The 7,366-nt window shown below is 34.8% G+C and overlaps 1 non-coding gene across 1 annotated transcript; it reads right to left on the bottom strand.

The window, feature by feature from the left end:
• Positions 1-414: 414 nt before the first annotated feature.
• On the bottom strand, positions 415-521 carry LOC133798830 (small nucleolar RNA R71). The gene has a single exon (XR_009876048.1). It is a non-coding gene; the product is annotated as a small nucleolar RNA R71 (small nucleolar RNA).
• Positions 522-7,366: the final 6,845 nt, after the last annotated feature.

Raw genomic sequence — 7,366 nt, 5'->3', positions numbered from 1 at the left:
AATTTGAGCATCATGGAACCAATTGCTAATCCTGTTGATGAAAATGTTGTGCCTGAAAAAACTTTGCTTGAATATTTTGCACCTATTTCATCTAATGCTCCTTCATGTATCGTTCTTCCTACCACTTCTGCTTCTCATTTTGAGCTTAAATCAACAATCATTCAATTGTTGCCATCTTTTTATGGGTTAGATAGAGAGGATCCTTACATGCATGTCAAAGATTTCTTAGAAATTTGCTCAACATTTAAATTTCAAAAAATTTCTGATGAGTCGGTCAAACTAAGATTATTCCCTTTTTCATTAAAAGACAAATCAAAAGCTTGGTTAAATTCCCTTCCAACATGGTCTATAACTACATGGGATCAACTTTATAATAAATTCTTGCTGAAATTTTTTCCTATGTCTAAAACTGATAGTCTAAGGAGAGAAATCTCCGAGTTTTTTCAAAAAGATAATGAAGAGTTTTATGAATGTTGGGAAAGATTTAAAGATTTATTATTAAAATGTCCTCATCATGGTTTTGAAAAATGGAGACTTGTAAAATATTTTTATGATGGTTTGACTCCCTCTAATCGTCAAATGATTCAATCTATGCATACTGAAATTTTTTTAAAATTTCAAGGACAAGAGGCGTGGGACGCCCTTGAAGATTTATCTGTCAATTCACAACAATGGAATTATTTTGATCCAAGGTCTAGGTCAACTAATTCACCAAAAAGAGGAGGAAGGTATGAAGTAAAAGAAGAATTAGACTTATGAACATCCTTAGACAAATTAGCGAGAAAAGTAGAAGCTTTAGCCATAAGCCAAACTATAAACTCTCCAATGCAACCAAGAAAAGATGTTTGTTCTATATGTTCTAGTCCTTGCCATAATGCCCAATCATGTCCTTCATACCAAGAAGTCTTTTTGAGGAGGCCAATGCTCTTCATTCTTATGGGAAACCAAATGATAGCCCATTTTCATCCACCTACAATCCAAATTGGAGAAACCATCCGAACTTTTCATGGAGACAAAACCAACCCCAAATGAATCAAGGGCACCAATACAACACACAAAACCAAACTCATTCCCCACAAAATCAACCATATCCTCAACAAAGGAAACCGTCCTTAGAAGATACTTTACAATAATTTATGCAATCCACTCAACAAATCCTACAAATCAATCTCAATCAATTACCAAACTCGAGACACAAGTAGGACAACTTGCCACTACTTTAGCTGATAGAGAAAAAGGAACATTCCCTAGTCAACCTATCCCTAATCCAAAAGGCCAATATGAGATAGGAAAGTCTAGTCATAATGGAGAAGTCAAATCAATTTCAACTCTTAGGTCCGGAAAGAACATTGTCAAACCCGATTACATACTCGAGGTTGAAAAGAAAAAGAAAAAGAAAAGAGTCAGCCTTCTAGTTCTAATGCCAATGACCCTTCAAACAAGGAAACTCCAATCCATCATTTCATTCCAAAAGCCCCATTCCCACAAAGATTACTTCCAATTAAAAAAGGCGGCCAATATAATGACATCTTAGAAGTTTTTAAACAAGTAAGTATCAATATCCCTTTCTTAGATGCCATTAAACAAATTCCTGCCTACTCTAAATTTTTAAAGGATCTTTGTACTATTAAAAGAAACACTAATGTTCCTAAGAAGGTGTTTTTAACTAAACAAGCTAGTTCCATTATTCAATATAAGAGTCTTGTTAAATATAAAGATCGTGGGTGTCCCACAATTTCATGCATTATTGGTGATCATTTTATTAACAAGTCTTTACTTGATTTGGGTGCTAGTGTGAATTTATTGCCTTTTATGTTTATAAGCAACTTGGTCTTGTGAGCTAAAACCTACCTCTATAACTCTTCAATTAGCCAATCGTTCTGTGAAAATTCCTAGAGGCATTATAGAGGATGTTTTGATAAAAGTTGATAAATTTTATTTTCCTATCGACTTCATTGTTCTTGATACTCAACCTGTGGAAAATGTGCATGCTCAAATTCCTATCATTTTAGGTAGACCATTCTTACCTACATCTAATGCAATCATAAATTGTCGTAATGGTGTTTTGAAATTATCTTTTGGAAATATGACTGTTGAGTTGAATGTATTTAATGTTGTTAAATCTATTGAGTGTGAGGAAGTGCATGAAGTTAACATGATAGATAGTATTTCTGAAGATGATGGAAATGACTTACTTGATTTTTGTGAAAAATACTTTGGTATTAACTTGCATGTTAATGACTCTAATGATGATGTGAATTCTTTGATAGAGCCTATACCCTTAAATGAAACCAAAGTTGAACATTTTTCATCCTTAGATCATGTTCAATCAATTTCTGAGTCTCCAAAGTTAGACCTTAAACATTTACCAGAAAATTTAAAATATGCTTTTCTAGGAGAATCTGAAACCTTACCTGTTATCATAGCATCTGCATTAGATAAAGAACAAGAAGATAAACTGTTAGATGTCCTTAGAAAACATAAAGAAGCCATAGGTTGGACCATTGGAGACATTAAAGGAATTAGCCCATCCATATGTATGCATAGAATCCATCTAGAAGAGAATGCTAAAACCTCTCGAGAATGTCAAAGAAGGTTAAATCCAAATATGAAAGAAGTAGTTAGAGAAGAGGTCATAAAATTATTTCTGATAGTCAATGGGTTAGTCCAGTTCAAGTTGTACCTAAGAAGTCTGGGATCACAGTTGTTGAAAACGAAAAAAATGAATTAATCCCTACTAGAGTACAAACAGGGTGGAGAGTGTGCATGGACTATAGAAAGTTGAATAATGTTACTAGAAAAGACTAGTTTCCATTACCCTTTATTGATCAAATGCTTGAACGTTTAGCTGGCCACGCATATTATTGCTTTCTTGATGGGTATTCGGGATGTAACCAAATCCCCATTGCCCCAGAAGATCAAGAAAAGACTACATTTACATGCCCTTTTGGGACTTTTGCCTATCGTCGCATGCCTTTTGGATTATGTAATGCACCTGCGACTTTTCAAAGGTGTATGATTTCAATTTTTTCTGACATGGTTGAAAGATTTCTTGAAGTGTTTATGGATGATTTTTCTGTGTTTGGGTCCTCCTTTGATGAATGTTTGCACCATCTTTCACTTGTTTTGATTCGTTGCAAAGAGAAAAACATTGTGCTTAACTGGGAAAAATGCCATTTTATGGTTAGAAAAGGAATTGTTTTAGGTCATGTAATCTCATCTGAGGGAATATAAGTTGATAAAGCTAAAGTTGATCTTATTTCAAAACTTCCCCCACCTAAAACTGTGAAACAAATTAGATCATTCTTAGGTCATGCCGGTTTTTATAGAAGATTTATAAAAGACTTTAGCAAAATTTCTTGGCCTTTATGTCATTTACTTGGAAAAGAAAATGCTTTTGTCTTTGACAATAACTGCCATGTTGCCTTGGAAAATGCATTTTGAAATAATGTGTGATGCTTCTGATTATGCTATAGGTGTTGTCTTCCGACAAAGACTTGAAAAAATACCTCAGGTAATTTACTATGCTAGCAAAACTTTAAATGATGCTCAATTAAATTATTCCACAACCGAAAAAGATTTACTTGCTGTTGTTTTTGCATTGGAGAAATTTAGATCTTATTTGTTAGGGTCTAAAATTATTTTTTCATTAATATATAGCATATTGAAAGAGAATGTCTATTAGGGATGGCGATTTTCCCCATGGGGATGGGCTCCGCGTGGACGCACCCCTAATGGGGCGGGGAATCCCCGTCTAAATGGGGAACGGGGTGGGGATGAGGATAATTTTCAATCCTCAAATGTTAAATGGGGCGGGAGCAGGGGCGGGGATGTCACTCCTCGCCCTGACTGATAACTCTACAAAATAGAGTTATTTTATCACTTTTAAAGTGCTAATTGTTGCTTAATTCTGGAGTTTTTAATTTATTTATTAAGTTTTTAAGTAATTTTGCATTTATTAGTTTTATTGTAATTTTCTAGATTTTTATATGTTTTTATAGATATTTTATTGTTCTATGTTGTAATTTAATTAGTTGAAATTAGTGTTGTTAGTTGAATGCTAAAAATATGATTTTATTGAAATTAAATGTTATGTAAATTAAATTTTAATTAATATTTTCATGGAAGTTATATGATATATTTTATTAGTGAAAATATTTAATTTTAATTTAGTTTATAATTATTTTGTAGGAAATAATGTTATTTTTAGGTGCTTGAAATGCAAGAAAAGAAAGGAAAAAAAGAGTGGCAAATTTGAAAGAAAATAGCATGAATTGGGGCATTTTCCACTTCAGCCCGCCAGTCACAAGGCCCAGCCCATGCTCTCCCAGCTCTTGCTCTAGCTCGATCTAGCCTTCTGCTGCCAGCTGCTCCTTCCCAGCCGTACGGGCCCAAGCTCTCCTCTTCAGCAAGTCCACCAGCCATCAACATCCATATGCACATCAACAAACCGAGCATCACATATGCCCAGCGCCCAACCTCCTGAAGCCCCACACGCCGCCACCTGTCTCCTTCTCACCAGCCTAACATCCAAAGCATCAACTCAGCCCTTCACATTCAGCCATCGCGGGCCTTCCTCTCCACCAGGCCCGAGCCCAATCAGGCCCACCACGCCTTGGCAGCTGAACCAGCTGCCAACACAGCCACCAAAAGCCAAAAAGTCACATTTTTCTTCCCAATATTTTTTCTTCTTTCACTCAAATATCAATTCACTCTTCCCTATTTTTCTTACCTAAATAAACATTCCTAATTCATTTTTTTACCCTAGCTTTTCACTAATCTTTTACCCAACCAAACATTTCATCTTTCCAATACTCTTACACTTACTCTATTTATCCTACCACTTCCCAACACAATTAAATTAATCAATTTGATTAATTTAATCTCCATATTTTTCCTATAAATAGAGTATTGTAAGACCATTTGGGGAGCTCTTCTTCATCTTTTGAATCTCTTCTACACTTCATATTTCTCTCATCTTTTCACTATTTTCTCTCTACCATTTTCATCTTTTGAAGAGCATGTCAAGTATGTTATTTTGTAATTTTTATTTCAATCTAGTTATGAGCTTCTAATCTTTTTCAAAGGTTATTAAGATGATGATGAAGCAAAATGTAACTAGATAGTATTTTTTTGTTGTATGTTGATTTCCCATTTGTACAACATTGTTTATGGATTTTTCTATCAAAGATATGCATTTTTTATATTACACTTAGTTCTTCATTATGCAAATATATGATATTCTTTTATTAAATGTTTTTCATTAAATTGTTCACATCTAATTCTTAGAGCATAAGTATCATATTTTGCCTAAACATAATCTCTTTGATTTTTTGTAGTTTCATTAGGTTGTAACACAACTAATGCTTAGAAATTATATCTTTTATAAGTGAAGAAAAATCCTACATTTTTTAAAGTAACTTGTGCTTGAATAGAAAATGTATTTTGAAAAAATATAGTGTGATTTATTTCAACTATATCTAAACTTGGGAATCAATATACTTATAAATACTATTGAACTTGCATTTTGTGGATTCTAATATCTTAATAATCTTATTTTACATATCTCATTTGAAAACCATTTTTCTATTTAATCTTAAATCTTTTTATTACTTGTCTTTTATTTTTCTAAAACAAAATCTCATCAAATATTTGGAACTAGGTTAGAATATTCTTGCTTTGTTTGAAATAGTTTCTTTTGATGTTAGTCAACTCCCATGGGTTCGACCTCGTACTTACATGAACATTATATTCTGAAACGATTCGTGCACTTGCGAGTTTAAATATTAAAACACCCTCTTTTGGGATCAACACTGACGGGGTCCCGTTTAAATTATTATATATTTTTGTAATATTTTATATCTTTCTTTATGTATTATTGTAGTATATTAATAACTTTTTTAATATTTTAAATTTTATTTGAGATAGTGTTTAGTATTTTAAATCATAAATGTTGTGTAATATTTTAATTTACATATAATTTACTATTTTTTATTTTAAAATTTTAATCTAAAATTGATTTTTAAAATAAATGAGTTCCCCGCCCCAATAGGGGATTCCCCACCCCGTCCACGACGGGGAATAAGCGAGGATAGGGTGAGGGCGGAGATTAAAAATATAAATGGGGACGAAAATGGGGGGAGCATTACCTGCCAACTCCCCACCCCGTGTGCATCACTAATATCTATCGAGAAGATATGCCATTTTGTCTCAGCACATCCAAGCTACCTCTAATACACTATTTATTTTTATTAATAAATGTATTAATCTCATACGTTGTGAAATTCTAATACAATATTTTTTATTAATAAATGTATTAATCTCCTACATGTATATTTTTTTATTAGTATTATAACACACAGTCTTAATAAGCAAGAGAAATAATCATGTCGAGTGCTATCAAGGTAAAGAAGCTATCACCGAGCCAATGTAGGGAGGACGACATGTGTTGCGTGGAGGGCATAATGTACAAAGTCTACGAGTGCCCCCCCTTCATTGTTTCACATGACAAGGCCTATATGACAATCAACAACTTTGAGGGTGGCAGGGACGGTGGCGCCCCAGCCAAGTGTGACAACCGCTATCACTCGAATGACACGTTGGTGGTGGCGCTGTCCACGGGGTGATACAAAGGTGGAATTAGGTGCCTCAACAACGTCACCGCCACAGCCCCCAATGACAGAGTGTGGAAGCGATGGTGGTGGACGAGTGTGACTCCTCCGTGGGGTGTGGCAAAGAGCATGACTACCAACCTCTACGTGCCAACAACATCATTGATGCCTCCAAGGCTGTTTGGATAGGTCTTGGTGTTCGTCGTCAAGACTGGGTGACTTGGATATTCGTGGTCCGATCCTTAATTGATGGTGTAACACCCTGGATAGCCAAGACCGTTACACTGTGTGCTTATAAAAGTGCAAGACTTGCTAATCAAGTCATTATTTTAAAAACGTGTCATTAAACATGTAAGAGCTAGGGTTAAAAAGGTTTTGGTCTCTAAAGACTCGTTTTACATAATTAAACTGTTACATACACGGGATCCCAAAAGAAACAGAGTTAAGAGTAAGTTTACAGATTCCCAAAGGTACACGAGTAATCATTAGCCACACTAAGGCAAAATAAACAGTCTTTGGTTCTCGCGTCCCTGCCTAAACCTCAACCGTGGCGGCTGAGCAACTAGCTATGTTCATTCCACTCGCTGAGCTCTCCAATCAAGGCTGATCCAACTTGCCCTTGCCTTTACCTGCACCACGTAGCACTCATGAGCCAAGGCCCAGCAAGAAAACATCATATACAACACAATCAATGATAACAGACAATTAATTCATTACGCATGTACTCCCATCAAATAATCCACAATAAACATTCA

Source organism: Humulus lupulus, chromosome 8 (genome assembly GCF_963169125.1).
Source record: "Humulus lupulus chromosome 8, drHumLupu1.1, whole genome shotgun sequence".
NCBI classification, from domain to species: domain Eukaryota; kingdom Viridiplantae; phylum Streptophyta; class Magnoliopsida; order Rosales; family Cannabaceae; genus Humulus; species Humulus lupulus.
Note: the sequence above shows the minus strand (reverse complement) of the source record. Positions and strands in the feature narration are given on the sequence as shown.